We start from the raw sequence: 19,248 nt of genomic DNA, 5'->3' as shown, positions 1-19,248 counted from the left end.
ATTGTCATGCAAGCGTTAATTAAAAGTCATAAAATATATAACTTTAAAAATTGATATATATTTAAATTAATTTAGAAAAAAAATTGTATGTGTGTGTGAAATAGAAATTCTATAAATTTTTATCAAACAATTCTTTTTTCTCGAATAACGAAATTATAAAAATTCTCAAAATTATAAACGATTGAAATAAAACAAATTTAGAATCGATTCAGTAACGTTTTCCTGCTGTGGCTATAAGAGTGTCATTTATCGTTCATTTTTTTACCAAGGACACGTAAAATGCTATTTATAACAGAATATAAAAATATGTTTGAATTGCATGTCGAGATAATGAGTGAAATCATCTTTACGAGTGTATGTATGGAATAAGTAGAGTGTAGCATAAATAGAGATTACGGGGAGATAGCTTGTTGGCAACTATCAGACTCTCAGTAAAAGAAAAGAAGATTCGATGACAGGTGTGCGCGCGATTTGCTGCAACATGCGCTCCACTAAAGCAATTTATGCGTTATCACGTGGTTGAAATTTCCGCGAGATGCAGTGAACGAGCATGAATCCGACAAGAATATAATTAGCGAAGTGAGTTGTGAATGTCTCTATTTATACGACTGCTGCAATTTATTCCGGTGCAGAGAGATCGTCCCAGTGGTTTTCAACCGCTTTGACATACTAGCGAAATTAACACGATTCTGTGAAATCTTTTATCGAGAATACAACGGAAGAACATACAGAATGAGCTATTATTATTGCGCTCTTAATTATCATATATTTAGGATTTGATTATATTGTAAACGATTTTTTTCTTAATAATACAAAAGTCACAGATATAGTTTTATAACATTTAAAAACGAAATTTTTCACAGTTTGAATTCCTGGCGATTAAATGTCGAAACATTTTATTCATTATTCAATTTTAACGATATATATTAATTAAAGATTTGACTTTATAAAGTTAATCTTAAATCTATTAAAAAGTTATGAAGACAAAACAGAAATAAGTTAATTTCATAAGCATTTTATAAATACATTATATTTTTACCGAATATTTACGACTGAAAAATATAAAATTACTTACTGTTAATAAAAAAGTCTACTACTCTTAGATAAATTTAGTTTCTGCTTATACACTATTCCAGTTATCGTTTGCACGCACGAGCGCGTTTTTAAAATATATATTTACAACATCGTACATATGCGTCGTATAAACGACTAAAAATACGTCGCTATCTGAAATAGTTGCAATCCCGTCTAGAATTTTTTTTTCTTTTTTTTTTTTTTTTATCAACTGCATCGTTACTTTTATCGAATGTATTGGCCATATTTCTGATTATGTATCACGTGCACGTTGACAAAGTAAAAAATTTTTATTTAAATATTTACCTTAAATATCTTTTGCTACGCCGATCAGTATTCACCTAATAATTACATTTTATATAACTTATGGGATTCTTCGGACCAGTATTAGATCTATCTTTAATTCCGACTATATTGATATATGTCACTTTAATCTCTATTGAAAATCGAGAAACGAAAGAACCTTTTTCTGTCTTTACTAGTTAATTATTGTTGTTGGTTAAATCATCGCCGGTAGATGTGTATAAACATTTTATGCTTATTTATGATTGTGCTTATGCTTGTCTATTTATTTTATATAACTTCAATATAACTAATATAAAGTCAAATTATCAGTCAAAATTGACTCGTTAAAATTTTTATAATAGAATTTATAATATTAATATGTATAATTTATAATAAAAGTAAAATTTTTAATAAAATAAAATTAATTAACTGTATTTATATTGTTCATTACTACGTTACATGTAATTTCATTAATTAATAATTTAGCTCATATTAATTAAAGTAAAGTTTAAGCATAATTTCTATTATAAGTTTCAGAATATAGACAAATGAGCTATACAAAATTAGAATAAAATTAATGCATGTTAGAAAAGTAATTATTACCATTATGTACAAACAATAAAACTAGTGTTTTTGATCGAATAAATTAGATAAAATTTATCGACCAAAAAAAGTAATTTTTATCCTTTTTTAGAATTTGTACTTTAGAATTTACTCTTACAATTACATGTATATTGAAAAGATATATAAGAGAAAGGGATATTTATTAAAGTTATTCGATTTAATATGTTAAATCTATTAAAGTTTATTCAATCTAATTTGTGCTAGTCCACTTTACCGGATTTATCTATAATCTACAATCTACATCTACATCTACATCTACAATCTCTATCTACTACATCTACCATCTCTACAAATTATTTCTTTCAAAATAAAATAAAAATTTGTCACTCACTGACTGATGTAATAGCATAGTTGAAAAGCTACGTTAATCTGTAACATACAAATAAAAAATTCAAATTGTTACACAACTTGAATAATTAATATTTTCCAAAATTATTATTATACGCGTCAAATTGATACATACAATAATAAGCAGATGTTTTATAAAATAATTTTATGAATTCTGAAAAGATTTTTTTTTAGATAAAAATCTTACAGAATTTTTATAAAAGTATTTCTTTCCAATACTTTTTTGTTTAAATCGTTTAAATAAATAAACCGAATTATTGCACAAATGCGAATTATATATTAATTAATCCATAAATAATAAATACTTATCCTATAATTGCTCCGCCGGCGTTTGATGGTTTTTCTAGGCTTTGTCCTTCTCTCAGGTTGTCAGAAACGTCAGAATCGTCAAGGTCTACACGTCATTGATCTCCACGTTATATTTGCGAAATTTTTACAGTTCGAACATTTCACTCATGCAAAATTTAGTACGTGCAATACTTTGCATAGCACCCTCGTACTTGAATGCTTGACATTTTGCACGACATTTTGTGATCGCGAAGCAATATGTCATTCGAGTTATCGAATCGAGTTGTCGTTTGAGTTATCGAGTCGACGAGATGATTTCAAGCAATCGTCAAGGGTTAAGCGGAAGACAGAATCGATCGATGGGATTGGGATTTGCTTTGACTCTTGTTTCAGAGTATATTCGATTATCAAATGACTCGATCTCGCTTAGATATGATCATTATGATATCAAAACGGTTATTACATTATATGATCTCGTAAAAATCCTGCTATGGTATTCTAGTTAGCTCATCAAGGCAAAACATATATGTTTTCAAGATGTAGGAAAAGAGGAGACTATAGCATTTGGTTACATATATGAAGATATGATAAGGCGATATCAGGGTTTAATGTAAGTCACAAGAGACGGAACGTAATCAAATGACGACAATCTCATCTCTTAATCGACCGATCTCTAATCGATTCAGACTGAACCTCTTGTAAGAGTAAAACTTTTAAATATTATCTAATAAGATTCAATGAGATTTAATTTTATTTTATTAGTATCGAAAGTACAACTTTAAATAATAATATACAAGACCAAGACGCAAAGATGATACAATGAAAATCGACGCGTTAATATGCGTTTAACACGATTCACAAATGGCTCATCATCATTGTCTGAACCACTTGCAACTCATGACAATGCTGTATTTTGGGTACTTAGCTTCCAGGTACTAAGCCCTCCCAGCAACGTCAAGGTGTACCCGTTGAGAGGGTTATATAATATTATATAATTTTGTATAGTATAATATGTAATTAGTAATTTATTTTATAATCATTATTATATATGTATATATATCTGACAGTTTAATATGAATCAATAAATATATCAGTTAAAATAAAAAATAAATATATACGGATTATTCAAGAATAAAATTAGATTTATTAATTGCTTACACGACAGATTTTAATTTAATAAATCCTCATAAATAACAATACATTGTACACCGTAAGGAAATAAACGCTAAAGGTAGAAATTAATTTATTCTGTAAAATATTATAACGAAATATAGAATAAATTCATGCGCAATATTCTGTTTCTTGAATTAATTATTAATTAAACCCTTGATATATATATATATATATATATATATATATATATTGCTTTCATTATTTTAATGAGTTTAAATTAATTATTTTAATTGATCCTGAAATTTTTCTTATACAATCTCATTTCGAATGACAAATTATATTTAGATGGACAAAAAATTTAAAACATGAAATATCTATATGATATATTGATTTAAGCATTATTAGAAAAATATTTATTGTTAAGGATCACAAGAGTCGTAACAAAATAATTTTATAATTTTATTTTGCAAACTATATAATTTATATAAATAGAATTTATAATTTATAACTTTTATCTCTTGCTTCAATTTTTATTTGAAATAACTATTAACAAATTAATTGATATTAACTGATATTGATGTTGTTATTGATATCAGTTATTTTTTTAATGTAGGTATTTACATTTTAGCAATCTCCATTTGTAGGACACATAAAGCAAAAATAAAGACACTTTCCCGATATAATTAAAAAATGCAATTTATCGATTAGTCTATTAAAAATTCGATTATTGTTACTAAAATCTGATAATCTAATTGTAAGATATGGACGGCTCGCACATAAGTACATAGCCTTGTTATTCCTGCACGTGACTTGACACGAGACACTATCGTGTCTTTTGATTCTGATGCAAAGAATTTGCAACTTGTGATTGCAGTTTGATGCATATTCAATAAATAAGTACATATTTAGTTGAGAAACACTTTTCCATTTTTCCAAATAATGTCGAATTATAATTTCAATGGTTCATCTTTACCATTAAAGAACTCTCACGACGAAGACGAATAGAACCTATAGTTGAGTACCTCACTAATCGTGAACTCTATTATACAGGCGTTGCGACTAAAGAGCTGCTGTCGTTCTTGCGAATATCTTAAATATTTCGCTCTGCTCTTAAATATCATTCTTTACGACTTGTAGCTCGATATCATCATGACGCAAATAGGTGTTTTTATCTCATCAGTAAAGCGAACACGCTTGGTTTGCCGTTTATGTAACGGAAACTTGCGAATGCTTAAAATGACACCAAAGCTCATAATAATAAATCTGCATAACGTGATATCAGAATATAGCTACATACTTCTCTTTTTACTATAATTATTTCTTGGTTTAACATGGACTATTTTTTAACATAAAAGTTGATTGCGCACCCTTTCATAATTTTTTAAAATTGATATATTATTATTTTGAATTTTAAAAAGTCTACTTGAAGTTTATTAAAAGTTAAGATTGTTATATATTTGCACTCAATTATTTACAATTTAAAAATAATTAATAGTTCAACAAATTAAATAATTAATTATTCTTTCTTTTGATTCTATAATACTTGATACATTGATACATTTAAAAGACTGAATGAGTGAGAATAAAAATTATAATTATAATAATTAAAATTAGAAAATAATGTATATCATGTAACATATCAAAAGAAGGAATTTAATGTATGCAGGCACCGAAAATATTCATGGCATTTCATGGCATTTTTATTCTTTCGAATCGCGCGCGATGATTTGAATATCATTTAAATGCAAAATTATCATCAGCGTGAAAGCGAAATGAAATGAAATAAGTTTAATCGGAGTATCCAAAATATGATAGTAGAATATTCTACTATCACGCGGCGTATCTTTTCTTTTTCGCGACTTTTAACCGACGTTTTGCTCTCGGTTATTCGCGCGTGTCGAACTTTTGAAATATCGGAGGTTTTATCGTCCCCTTCCACGCAGTCTCCCGCGGGATATTCGATGAAGCCCGAGTGATGAAGCTTCATGTGAAATTTGCCTTTTGCACGATCCTTTTTGTGCATGGAGAATAACCGGGTACGAATATCCACACGGGGAATACGCAAAACCGATGCGAAGAAAATTACCGCAGAGTCTTTCATCCGTTCCTTCATGTTTCCTCAGAGACATATACTCGAAGCTCATTTCCGCGCCTAAACCGACTGGGTTCGATTCTCCATACTCTATTGAACAAGACTCCTTTATTGTACCTACCTTATTTGCGTGAACGTCATTTAGATACAGTAGATAATATTTAAAAATGCTGCACATTCTATGATATCACAAATATCATAATATTTATTATCTCCCTGAGGAAGCTATTAAAGTATAATTTATTTTATCACCCTTTTGAAAGCTATTATTATTATATATTGTATAGAGATTGTAGAGAGAGAAAGAGAGAGAGAGACAGAGAGAAAGACGTAAGAAATTAGATGTATAACATTTTTTCAAATGGTTTTATATGATAAATAAATTTCTTTTGGATCGTAAATTTGATTTTTTCTTACAATAAATGTAACTCGTTTATGGTGTGAAAGAAATTAACGTACTTAAAAAAAGTTATGTTTCTGTAAACATATGTAAATGCTATTTTTGAGTAGTTTTACCTGTAACTTTAAAAAAATCGTAATACCACATATAAAGTTTCACGGTCTTTTTAAAATATGAGAAAGCAGAAATTACGAAGAGGGAAAATACATATTTGTGTCGTACTTACATATATGTAGTTATTATACGATATAGTTTTCCGCGTATATAACATCTTTTTTTACTATGACGATTGCTATAGCTATTATCAATATATGTTAGCAATTTATTCCACTTGTGCTTTGTGATGCAAAAAAAACTGTCAGTTTATCAATTTTTTTTCAACTTTATAGGTATAAACAATATTATTGAATTAACAAGAAATAGCCAACAACCAAACTTCTCTTTCAAAGCATTCAAATTCTCATTTAATATTGTACAAAAATATTTTCTTAAAATTTTTGTACGTACAAAATAAATATTTATTTATTATCGAAAACATTATTAGTCATCAGCATCAAGTTTAACATATATGAATGACTAAAATTCTGTTTTTATTATGCTTACGTGATTGCAATATTTCCATTTAAATAGTTTTAACTTTTACTTGCTTTAAGTTTGTTATTATCAACAGAATCATTCACCCCCATAGCGTTCTGTATGTCATCATTAAAGGCGATAGGTGTACAGGTGCTATGCATGGATAAACGAGCATTACGTATACCCGCATGCACGACCTGGTTTCCATGCAAACAGTTCGTGAATGCACAAAGGCTATGCGTAAACGCACAGTATGTGCGGAGAAACAAAGAAGCTGCAGCTCATATGTGCGTACCTTCATAATGTATATTGCGACTGATTAATTGTACGAATGCTAGCTGATATTTTAACTTGCGAAATAATAAGAATAATAATTGAAATTAATTTGAAACGAGTATTACAGAAATGTCTGTAAAAGATTATAATTTACATGTTATAATACATGCACATTTCCGGGGGTGTTTTTGTCAAATGTTAAAATCTTTATATTTATCACAACTTAGAGAGTATGTGTTTGTATAAGTTTTTATTTTTTGTATACGCTGCATGCATACGTATTTCATTCGTCCTGTTGCAATCTATAGTATTTTTTATATAGATCTGAAAAAACTTTTTTATAACATATCGATACATTACGATGTTATATACAAGATAATTTAATCTTTTAACTGTGAAATTAAATTGTTATTTGAATGGAAAATTTAGTGAATATCCGCGATGCTGATATTTACTTTGAAAGCTCCGATACTACATTTTACTGGCTCATCCGTGTAAAGCGATTACTGGAAGACGCGCGCATATGTGAATTTCAAGTTTTGCTAAGTAACATGGTATTTTCTAGCAGTAAAATTTTTGTAACAAAGCATTGAATTTTATCTCTCGGTTTCTCCTGTGGGAATCTACCGACGATATTATCCACAAGCAGCTTATGCTGGTTGTAGCACGTTAACAATTTATACACGGGTGATCATAAATCTCCTTGTCGCACCTTGAACTAGTTATAGCCGCTTTACACGCCCCACGGTGTCCTGTGCTGGAAATTAATATACGGTAACGCCGTGGCGTTACAATAATAATACCGAAGTTTATCGGCTAGAAGATAAACTCATGCCGCTTTGAATATTCACAACAATTTCGTGAATATCTTTCAATATATTCGTGAAAGATTGCTGTTAATACGCAATTAAATGAAACAAACATAATTAGAAACTATTATGGCATATATATTTAGAAATGTTTATGCGTGTATACTCTCTTTTTCATACGATAAGATATTCTTTTTTTTTCGTACGGTATTAAATTTCATATGTCATCAATTTATGATCAAATTGTGATAATACATTCGCCGTAATATTAAACATTAAATCACATATAAAATGGAAAATCTCGTTTCTCGATATTCCAAGTTCTTTGCAATTATTAACACAGAAAGAGCGTAATGTGTATATGTTGTTTATGCCGAGATATCGCCTGCAGCAACACGTTGGCCATTTATGTATACCGGCGATCATTAATTTTCCTCGTTGTTCCTTGAATCAGTTATAGTCCCTTTTGCACATCTTACGATCTCTCGTGACGAGAATTAATATGCGGCTGTGTCGCAGCGTACTATGGTAATAACGAAGTTTCTGCTGAAGAAGATAAACCATGGCTGCCTTAATGTCTCGTGGAAGATCTATCGTAATCGCACAAGCGGCAAGCAAAGCATAGAACTGGCGTACACAAATCATATTATAATAAAATTAACCCATCTATCGTAAAATGCGAAATCTATAAATATCTCGCTTCTTTTCGTATAGGTACATTGTAATTAATAATATAAAAAATAATGTGCGATCAATACAATAACATAATCGCACGAAAGAGATGAGACGAATGCAAGATAGTTTTTACCAAGTTTTGCTTTACAAAACAAATGCAGATTAAAACGAGAACATTCATGCTTTGAAAGTACCGTTCAAAATTATTACACTTACTTGTTAGTCGTACATGTGGAGCAGGCAACGGATATCTTGTTTTCGAGAAACTCAGGTAAAGGGAGACGCGTATTACAAGGAGGCGAGTCAGAGGAGCCACATCGTGAAAGCTTCTTTTGCAGTCCTTACCGCTACGTACGCCGTGTTAGGGAGACCTCCCAAGTCTCTCGCAGAAGGCACGTCATATTTACGCATCGTGTTTGCCTCCGCTGATTACTGTTTGACGTGCTCGGTTGCCCTCTCGTGCTCCAAGTCTGCCCTGTGCTCCTCGTGTTCCGTCGCGGGTCTTTTGCCTTTCGCGCCATGTACATACGTGTACACACACACACACACACACACACACACACACAGATATATATACATGTGTGATACGTCCCTTTAAACGTGAACGTCTTTTCAGAACTCATTCGTGGATTTATTATCGATTCTGGCAGATATCCACGGTCGAAATCAAGCTAATGATAGACCATCGTAAGAGAATTTGCTAAAGTTTAAACTGTGTAATGTTCTGGAAACGTTTCTCAGTCTATGACCATCAACTACTCATACATCGCAACCTGTTCCAAACATTACAAACAATTACTCGATTCAATGAAGATCTTACTTGAGTCCAGCCATGGAGCTGATTACGCGATCAATTCAAACGTGGGAGTGAAACTTGCCCCGTGGCCAGATGATTGATTCTGTTCGCGCAAAGATGGAAACTTGATATAGATCAATGTTAAAGAGTATGTAGAATATATCGATTGTTTAACTATTCTATATTTCATATATATTTTCGGTCAATTAGAGACCATCTATACGAATAATTTTTAGATAATTATTTAATTTTATCCACAGTCCGACTACTGTTTTTTTTTTAATACACTTAACACTTACTGTTATTTTTACACTTTTTAACCGTATTTTTTTCTATAACTTTATTAATATGTAAAAGTGTTTTAAAAAATCTGAAAAAATTTATACATTTTCTTGGATTCTTCTAAATAAAGACTAGAATAATAATAAATTTAACAAATAATATGCTTAAATATATTGTATTATTATTATTCGTTTTCGAAAAATTAACGCTACTGGAAAAATCACGGACAAAAATAATCCACCATACGGAATAAGGATTAAGAATTATTTGACAATCGAAAATATGATAATAATAATGAGTGTAGAAATAAATAATGTCATATAGCCAGAATTATTATAAAATTTGAGATTATTATATTCACAAAATTTATGAGAATTTTGATATTAACTAAAATGAATATAAATAATTTCTCATGTTTTCTTTTAAAATAAACAGTTATTAAATTTTAATTAAAAAAAAAAATAATAATTCTACTTACAGTTTTGTATAATATTTTGTTTTTTTATGTCAATTTCTTTACCATGATCCATGTATATGTTGTGCACGTCGTCCTCGTTTCAAGCTTCGCCGATCTCTTTCGATGACCATCACTTCGTCGTAGGAAATAAACTCTTAGCGAGGAAAAACGGGACACGGGGATAGAATAAAGACGGCATGCGGAAAGCACCTGGAAGGCACGAGAACTCGTTGCAGATAGATCCGAATACGATATGCAGACATGTTGAAAAGGTCTTGTGAAGAGAGGACTTGTGAAAGGAATTCGCGAACGCGCTTGTGTCCGAGAGAAGGAAGCGCGAGACGGCAAAGAAAAAGCTCTGTGAGCTTTACTAGGATTGCGCGCAAGACTCGAGTTTGTGCGTTGGACTAAAAAACACAACAATAAGACGACCACTTTGATTGTTTTTATGTCCTTCATGTCCTTTTTAATGAAGACGATGTCAGAAATAACAATTAACATACCGCGCAAGAGTCTTCCGCCAACATCTTCTAATTTGTAATAATTTCAATTTAGAGAAATATTGAATACACATGAAAAGTTTTTGTCTTCTCACAAAATTATATCGAATTTGCATAGGTGCAGTTAAAAATGTAAAATATGTAAATATAAAGTATAAAATATTTTTAAGAAAATCAGATTCCCAGCAACATAATTTTTTTAAATTACCTTTATAAATTTAATTAAAATAATTCTTTTCTTAATATAATATGTCGAAACATTGGACTTATTAAAATTTTTTTTTGTTTCAGGTGAGTGCATTACGGACCTTTTATACATTAATCGGTCAATATTTCTAGTAAGTATTCTATAATGAAAATACATTAAATGCTAAAATATGTTATTTAAAAAATTGGACATTAAAAATTACCGAATTTTTCTCATGAAAACCTTAAAACTGTAATAACAATGAGACGACACGATTTTGGGATAAAATAGAATCAAGATTCGGGACGTCGAATGTGGAGAACGGGATTTTCATGACAATGAAAATCACGGGAAAAATCCGGGGAAAGACGCGTAAAGCCGCCGGGAGAGATTCGAATTCTGTTCGGTGTCGACGCAACGACAGGAAGTCGATCGATCGAATTTTCGCGTGGTGTCGCGTGTCGCGCGTTGAATTTTCAATTTATTTATTCCATTTTGTTCGTCACACACGGATATTTTGAAATTCGCGATACGTGTTCTATAAGCATCATAAGAAAAAAAAAAAAACAATATTAGAAGAATGTATAAGTGGCTGAATCGCATATGAAAAATTGTTTATTAGAATTGCTTATTAGGATTCTAGAATTAAAACCTTTCTTTTTTCCTTCTCTCTCTTTCTCTTCTATTATTACTTCTTTTATGAGAAAATATTTCCCCCCTTATTTTTTTTCGAGCGTGTATGTTTATCAAATATTATTTGAATGAAAAAAATCAATGCGACACGTTGTTAGGAAAGCAATATCTACCTGTATACGTGTCGTTCCGTGACGTTGTCTGCGTTTAATATGCATTACTATGCCAATGCCAACCCCTTGACACGCACACTCGCCGCCCACGCCGCCCTCGCTCTTCCCACAACTACCTCATTCGAGAGCCTCAATTCGTTCTCGTAAATATTTACGCGTCAGGCGTTCGATCGCATTTGCATGCGGCTTTTGCCGCGACTTCTGAGCGTAAGTAGGTGAGTAAGCACGAATACATATGATTGCCTTTGCGGAGGCCGCGTGGTGACGTTACCGCGATAAGTTTGCTTGCAAGAATTGCGGAAGAAGATTTACGTGATTTTGATCTACTAAAAGAAGGAACAAAAATTTATTTATAAAAATTGATTAAACTTAAGCTTTAATTTTATGCTTATGTTTAGGAATCGTGCGCGTAAAAAATAAAAAATTTTTTTTTAAACAGATTTTTTTTATATCAAGCTTTTGAAAGCATGTATTTATAAAAGAAATATTTTCCTTTTTAAAAAAATATTTTTATTTATAAAAAAAATATTTCTCCCTTTACAATTTTGTTTGATTTTGTTCTTTCTTATTAAGAGTAAAGAATTATTAGCTTCAGACACGTAAAAAAAGATCAACTGAATACTATTAGATATTTATTCTCGAATTATTTAAATTATATTGAGTGTGGATATATATTATTAATTTTCAAATTTATTATTTAATATTTCATAAAATATTTTTCAATAATCGGTACAAATATTATTTATTGAAATTATTCACGTACATATATTTTATTGTTTATTATTTCCAATAGGAAAATACGAATAATTAAAAATAGAACATCGATTTTTATTTCTGCAAGCATACTGCTTCAATTGATATCGAATTAAATTTAAACGTTTTTCGAAATCCGGTGCGCAATCGTTAATTGCAACTCGTAAATATTTACGGGCGTGATGATCGCATTTGCATATCTGGCTCCAAATAGGACTTTGCAATGCGAGAGTGACAATTGTGCGACCGTGGTATTCATCAGTTATGCCACCCCATGAAGTCATTGGAAATTATATACTGCTGAAATACACTAAAAGTGTCGCGTATTCCGGAGCTCATCGTTTCCATTAATACGATTAACTCATTTGCTTCAAATCGTATAATTGGGATTAAATACGATTTTATTGAAATTCAAAGTAATAGCCGAACCTTGTGATTGTCGTAAACTTTATGTACAATAAAGCGGTTATAGCTGGGATATAATAGCAATTAATTATCTTAAATCCCTTACAAAGATCCACGATTAGATATTGAATTTCGCAAGACCAATAGTATCTTGGGTCAAGTTATAATTTACAGCAATAATAGAATTTGCATACGCTCAAACTTGATGAAAAGTACATTGAGTTAAATCTCATTGTTAGATTAAAAAGGCTAAAAGATAAGTAATAAAATAATAAAAATATTTAATAATTAATCTTTATATATATGATACATTATTGTATTCTTTCATAATTTCATGAGCGAGTGAATTATATAATTGCGTATAATTGCTCCGACTATCTATTGTTGGAAACACTTAAATGCGTAACTTTTGATGCGAACATTGGAGACAGCTATAATAAGTATTACGTTATGCGCCAGCATAATCAGAATAGGATTTTCAAGGTATGACGTATCGCACGCGATTATTCTCATGCGAGAATTTTATAAATAACGTGTGCCAGTTGCACAATAATTTTCAATGGAAATTATCAAGCATTTTTATACGACGCGTCTTGAAATTCCTTCTCTCTCTTCTGTTTTAATTGAACTCGATTGTCCGACAAAATCAACAGTCTGCCGAAGCGGAAGCGATGCTCGTCCAATGGGCCACGTTACCCGGGTGACCAACGAAATCGCAGGATCGTCGAAACGTCCTCATTGGATTGGATGCTCTTAATTAATATGCACGCGCTTTCAACCTAGTGGAACTACGCGAAAATTGATTTGTCGAAGCGAATGTTACCCGAACGATCGGCTCTCTGATTTACATTTCCATGAGATGTACGCGGTTGTCTGTCCGCATTTCGTGTTGTTACGCAAATTCACTTGATTTTTCTCGTTTTTTTCTAATATCGTTCGATATTTGATAATCAAATTCCGATTTCTCAGCAAATATGAGTTCTTTTTTTCATCATATTTAAAATTATATTGTTATTACACTGTTTATCCTCTATTTAACTTATGCACTTTCTTTATCCTTGTCTAAAATAAAAAAATTAAGAAAGTTTATATATAATATATTAGATCATTATAAATAATTTTAAATTATATTATATATTGAGGTAAATAAAAGTATAATTTTAAATAATAGATAAATGAAATTGTATCTAATTAATATAATATATTTTTTTATTTATGCATATATTTGTTTAAAAAGATATAATGCTATATTTGACTCGAATAAAATTTTTATCCTGCACAAACATATTTTATATATTTCACAATAATTTTTAAAGTATTAATTTTTTAATCTCACATTTCTCATACTCAAACTCGCTTTAATCGATTAAGTTTTATCCTTCGTATAAGCTTCTATATTATTCTTTTTGTAATAAACGTTTTATAATACGTTTTATATTACATTTTTTTAATTTTGAGAGCCGGGTATAATCAACTAGGAACATAGTGTATATATATAAATGATCCAAGATAAATTATTACGAAATAATACGCTAGAGAAGAAATTAAAAGTTGGGAGATAAAAAATAAAAAACGCTTTTTTTCCTTAGACGTCGCGAATGCAACACATTTATAGCACGTGTCTGCTTGTTCATTCTCTTGCCCTATACAAATATAAGAGAGAAAGAGAAGAGAAGATGGTAGATGATGGTCGGCGGTCGGCGTTTGAGGTTCCGACGAAGGGCAACGCGTAAAGCAACTCGAGGTAGTAGCAAAGCTAGTTCACGAGTGCCTCCTCTCTGGCAGTGTAGAAACGGGTATCCGAGTACCGTGTACCGTCGCCTCGAGTACGATCTATTGCTACTATACTACTACCACTACTACTACCGTAGTTGCTACCACTACTGCCTCCTGCCTCCTGCCTCCTGCCTGCGCACAAAACAGATTCGCCTTCTTGCGGGTAGCCAGCAGCAACCTCTTTCTCTACCACGCGGTCGTATTTCACAGGCGTCGCGCCCTCTTAAAATTCAGATTTTCACGACTACGACCCACGCTACCTCCGCTTCCTTTATAATCCGCTTCAAAAGCATCGCGCGTGTTCTCTCTTTCTTTCTCTTGCTTCTTTGGACCCCGTACGTAATTGTATATAAGGCGTCTTTTTTAATTCTGATTTACATTTCCCGTTTTATAAAAAAGGGGACAAAATACTGAGGAAAAATAATATATACTGACATCGTAAGTTAAATTTTAAAATCTTGATTATTAATTTTAATTTTAATTAAGGAACCACCGATAAAAGAATGAAATATTTCTTTCAAAGAGATTTTATAACTTCCGAAAAAGATAGCAAAAGAAACACAAATCACAAAAATATCTCGTGACTGTCTTCTAATTCTAAAATACGCAAAGCTGGAAGATGATACATTATAAACACCATTAAAATTAATATTAATTCATTCTTTCTCTCTTTCTCTCCGCACATATATACTGGAACAACAGTTGGATCAGTAAAAAGAACCAGTGTACATAGGAAAAGTACAAAGCTCACGTATAGAGACGTGATTCCATCACCTGCGCGCTCGAGTGGCTGCGCCATGTAAATCGCACTCGCTCTCGGCGGGGAAACCGGCGAAAGAAAGGCCGCTGGACGGCGGCCCTTATCAATGGGCGCTCAATGGGCGCCGGACATTACTTTCCCGAGCGCGAAACGAGAGGAAGAACGAGAGAGAAAGAGAGCCGACTGTGCGACTTGGCGCGCGCCAACCTACGTTCGGCGCGCGCCCGTCGCGAGCGGGATAAAGGTGCAACCGTACACGCGTGATTCCCGTGGAAGGTAGGTAGGTAGGTAGGTAGGTAGGTAGGTAGAGGTAGATAGATAGGCAGGTATGCGCGGGCGTACGTATGTACGACGTATGCATGTGTATACGTATGGACAGGAGAAGCCGGGTCTTACCTGCCTGCCTGCTGGAGTCGGGAGGAGGTGGAGGTGACTCATCGCCGAGAAACGCGTATAATATCGTATGATCTAGCTCGGGGCCTGTGCCGCCCTTCTGCCGATTAACATACAGCATGTCCGCGAAAAAGGCGAGTGAAAAAATATTTCTGTAAATTTATGTTATTATTACGCATCACACATTTATAATCTTTGATTTTCGCTTTTCAATCCAGACATTTAATTCTATTCATTATGTTTTGAATTTTTTATATCTCCATTTCAAGTGACATAATTGTAAACTATATATATGCAATTAGAGATTTATATAAATATAAACTTATAAAAATTTATATTCTTTTTTATTAAATTCTTATGATTATTTGTATTATAATATCAAATATATCGGGAACTTTGACATAGCTTTGTAGGAATATGTTAGTCCACCCACGTGTTTGTAAAGTGACTATCACAATTACTATCGACAAAAATTCAATACGATTACAGATCGATAATGCTATTATGCAATAGAGTATCCGTAAAGCCTACGTATTCGATTACAAAATACAACTCTTGTCTTTGATATGATCGATGAATAGTTAGATTGGTTTGCTGTTTCGTTTCAATGATTGTTTTATATTTAGTGGTATTAAACAGAACTGCTTTGTTATATATCTATATCATTTAATCATATATTTAATAAATAAATCTATTTAAGAGATCTTTTACATAAAAAAAATATATATATAATAATAAACTCGTTTATTGATATTATAACCAGTACTATAACAAGTCACATTTTCGCGTGATAGCTATAGCATATTATGGGAAAACATAAACGTTCGAACACTTCGAGAAAACGATACAAGATACATAAAATTAAAGGCTCCCGCATTCTAGACAGTGATGTCATAAAGTGACATATACAGCCGATATAAAACTCGACGGAGACACAACGGAGCGATTCGTAGCGTCGCGTCAGGATCGTCGTGTTCGATGCTGCAATTTGCGTGACAACACGTCCGATTCGACGGCGAACACATAAGTATGCACGTTACGGCGGTGCTTCGTTTCCGGAGAAACGAGACTTCGCCTTCCGCGGGAAGTCGCGTGGGTACGAAGCGAAATAAGAAACGTACATCGGTCTCGACACCGACGCCTCCTCCTTTTCCTTCGCGTTCTTCCCTTTGCCGACCACTAACACAAATTATGACTTCATGCTCGGATGCACTCACGATTTATGAAACTCGAGATCGAGGAGAGTCGAGGTGCTAGGATATATGCACGGGTTTATGTACCTATGTAACAACGTATTGACGACATACACAGCGGTCATGGACTGCTTAGCGAGGCTATTTTCCGAGATATATGTATATATCAATGTAAAATTTAAAAACATGACCTAAAACTTAAAATTAATTTATGATATGAGATTTCAGATTTCTTTTCTTTATATTTGAAGTATGAATATAACATTAAAAGTTGTGTATATAATATAATATACATGAAAGAGTCTGACATTTTTAAAATAATATTCTAAAGTATAATCTTATAAAATAGTTTATCATATTTTATTAATGATCTTAAATAGTATTAAATTATTAATGAAGTATATACTAATGAAGTATTTCTCGCTAATGATTTTTAAATATTATATATGTCTATCGAGATTACACATACCCTCATTAGTGAAGCTTAACAAATTAATTAGCAAATGTGAAGCAATTTATCGTGTTACATATCATATATGCATTAATTCTCCGTGTAATAAATTTTACTGCGATATACACAAAGTCAGAAATCAGCGCATTTTGCACTTTGACCTTTCTCTTTCTTTTCGCAAAAATTGTGAAAAGCATAAATGGTGATTCTCGATTCGCTTCCTGGTCGCGAAGATCGATAAGCAAATAGAGCAAGATGTAGCGGTATATATATATATATATATATGTGTGTGTGTGTGTATGTGCACGGTGCAGTAATAAATAACGATTAGTGTGGCGCTAGATGGTCGAAGACCTGCAAAATTGGTCTTTCCACAGCAAACGGAAAACGAAACCCGATGTATCTTCGTTTGCCACCAGATTGGTAAAGGGTCGGTAAGGATCCAAGTTGTTTGTCTTCCATCTTCCGAGCAACACGATTACCACGCTTGTTGCGAGCGGAAAACAAAGCAAATGGCATTCGCGAATGGACCGTCACGTTTAACAATGTCGGCCAATCAAAAAGAAAATGTGTAATCTCTTCTCGTGAATTGGCTACTCCGTGATAATTAATTAACGCCATGGCTTCTTATTTTCATATTGATTAATTAAGTTTTTTAAAGTGCTTTTAACAATGTAGATTTTCAATAAAATAAAATTAAAAAAAAATAAATATATATTTATATATATATATATATATATATATATATATATATATATATATATATATATATAATATAAGAAAAACATAAGAATCTTTATTAAATCATATGATAAAAGGAAATCTATCATCAAATATAGAGTACAAAAATTTGACGGATTGATAATTAATCGATAGTCGAAGAATTAAAGTACAAACGAACACTCGATGCACTGATTGCCCAAAATTGTCTAAATGCGACAATAAGCTTGTCCTGGCGAGCAACATTGTCATTGTTACCCTCAGGCATTACTCCGGAATATTATTCTAAATTATCCTTCCGCTTTACGGCTTAATAATAAGACAGAGAAACAGGAAGGCGCGGGCTGGAGGCGGAAGAGAAACATGGTGGACGAAGAGAGCGAGAAAGCGAGAGACGGAGAATGAGAGGGAACATGCCTTAGCTCGTGCTTTAATTAAACGGGAGACGATGTAACCGCTGTGAACCGCCACGGTATGTACGCTTATTAAGATAAAACAAGCAATTACCGGGGCGCAGAGGTCAATCTCTTTTCCTCTCCATCTCTCTCTCTCTCTCTCTCTCTCTCTCTCTCTCTCTCTCTCTCTCTCTCTCTCTCTCTCTCTCTCTCTCTCTCTCTCTCTCTCGCTTTCCTCCTCTCTCGCATCTCTTGTACGGTTTTCAGGATACCTACTTTTGTCACGTGTCATGGATAAAAATAAAATCCTTCACTGGTTGTCTTATTTAACTTTATTCCGTGCACTATTGTTATTAGACTATTAATTGAAAAAAATGCTATAAATGTATTACTGTCCTACATTTTGTATAATCATCTTATAACTTATAGTCGTTTCCCTATAGATAGATATGTTTATACGTAATAAAAGCGTCACGCAAAGACGATAGATCACCGAATAATATATTTATATAATCTAAAATGAATGATGCATAAAATAAAAGTCGTTATTAGATAGAGTAAACTAGGGTATGATGACTATACGAAAATATTTTCTAATAATCGTTACATAGCTTTTTTAGCCGTTATCAAAGATAATCAATATTGTAAATATTGATTAATAACTAAAAAAGCGTATTATGTAGCGATTATTAGCAAAATTACAGCCTATGGCCATCTTTTCCGTATGGCCATCATACCCTAGTTTATCCTATTGAATTATATATATATATATAATTACGATTATAGGGTTATAATATTTTGAATATGAAGAGAT

The 19,248-nt window shown here is 32.0% G+C and overlaps 1 protein-coding gene and 1 long non-coding RNA gene across 4 annotated transcripts in view; one reads left to right on the top strand and one right to left on the bottom strand.

The window, feature by feature from the left end:
- Stet (stem cell tumor) overlaps positions 1 to 19,248 on the top strand; it is a 373,411-nt gene that overhangs the window by 113,528 nt on the left and 240,635 nt on the right. The window lies entirely within an intron of this gene.
- Positions 1 to 19,248, bottom strand: part of LOC140665595 (uncharacterized) — a 183,280-nt gene that overhangs the window by 82,070 nt on the left and 81,962 nt on the right. Inside the window, exon 4 of one of the 3 annotated variants that reach the window (XR_012046636.1) lies at positions 2,315 to 2,352. The exons of the other annotated variants lie outside the window; for them this stretch is intronic. This is a non-coding gene — a long non-coding RNA (uncharacterized lncRNA). The remainder of the gene's footprint in view (positions 1 to 2,314; positions 2,353 to 19,248) is intronic. 3 annotated transcript variants of the gene reach the window in all.

The sequence above is a fragment of the Anoplolepis gracilipes genome, chromosome 5 (genome assembly GCF_047496725.1).
Source record: "Anoplolepis gracilipes chromosome 5, ASM4749672v1, whole genome shotgun sequence".
In the NCBI taxonomy this organism is placed as follows: Eukaryota; Metazoa; Arthropoda; class Insecta; order Hymenoptera; family Formicidae; genus Anoplolepis; species Anoplolepis gracilipes.
Note: the sequence above shows the minus strand (reverse complement) of the source record. Positions and strands in the feature narration are given on the sequence as shown.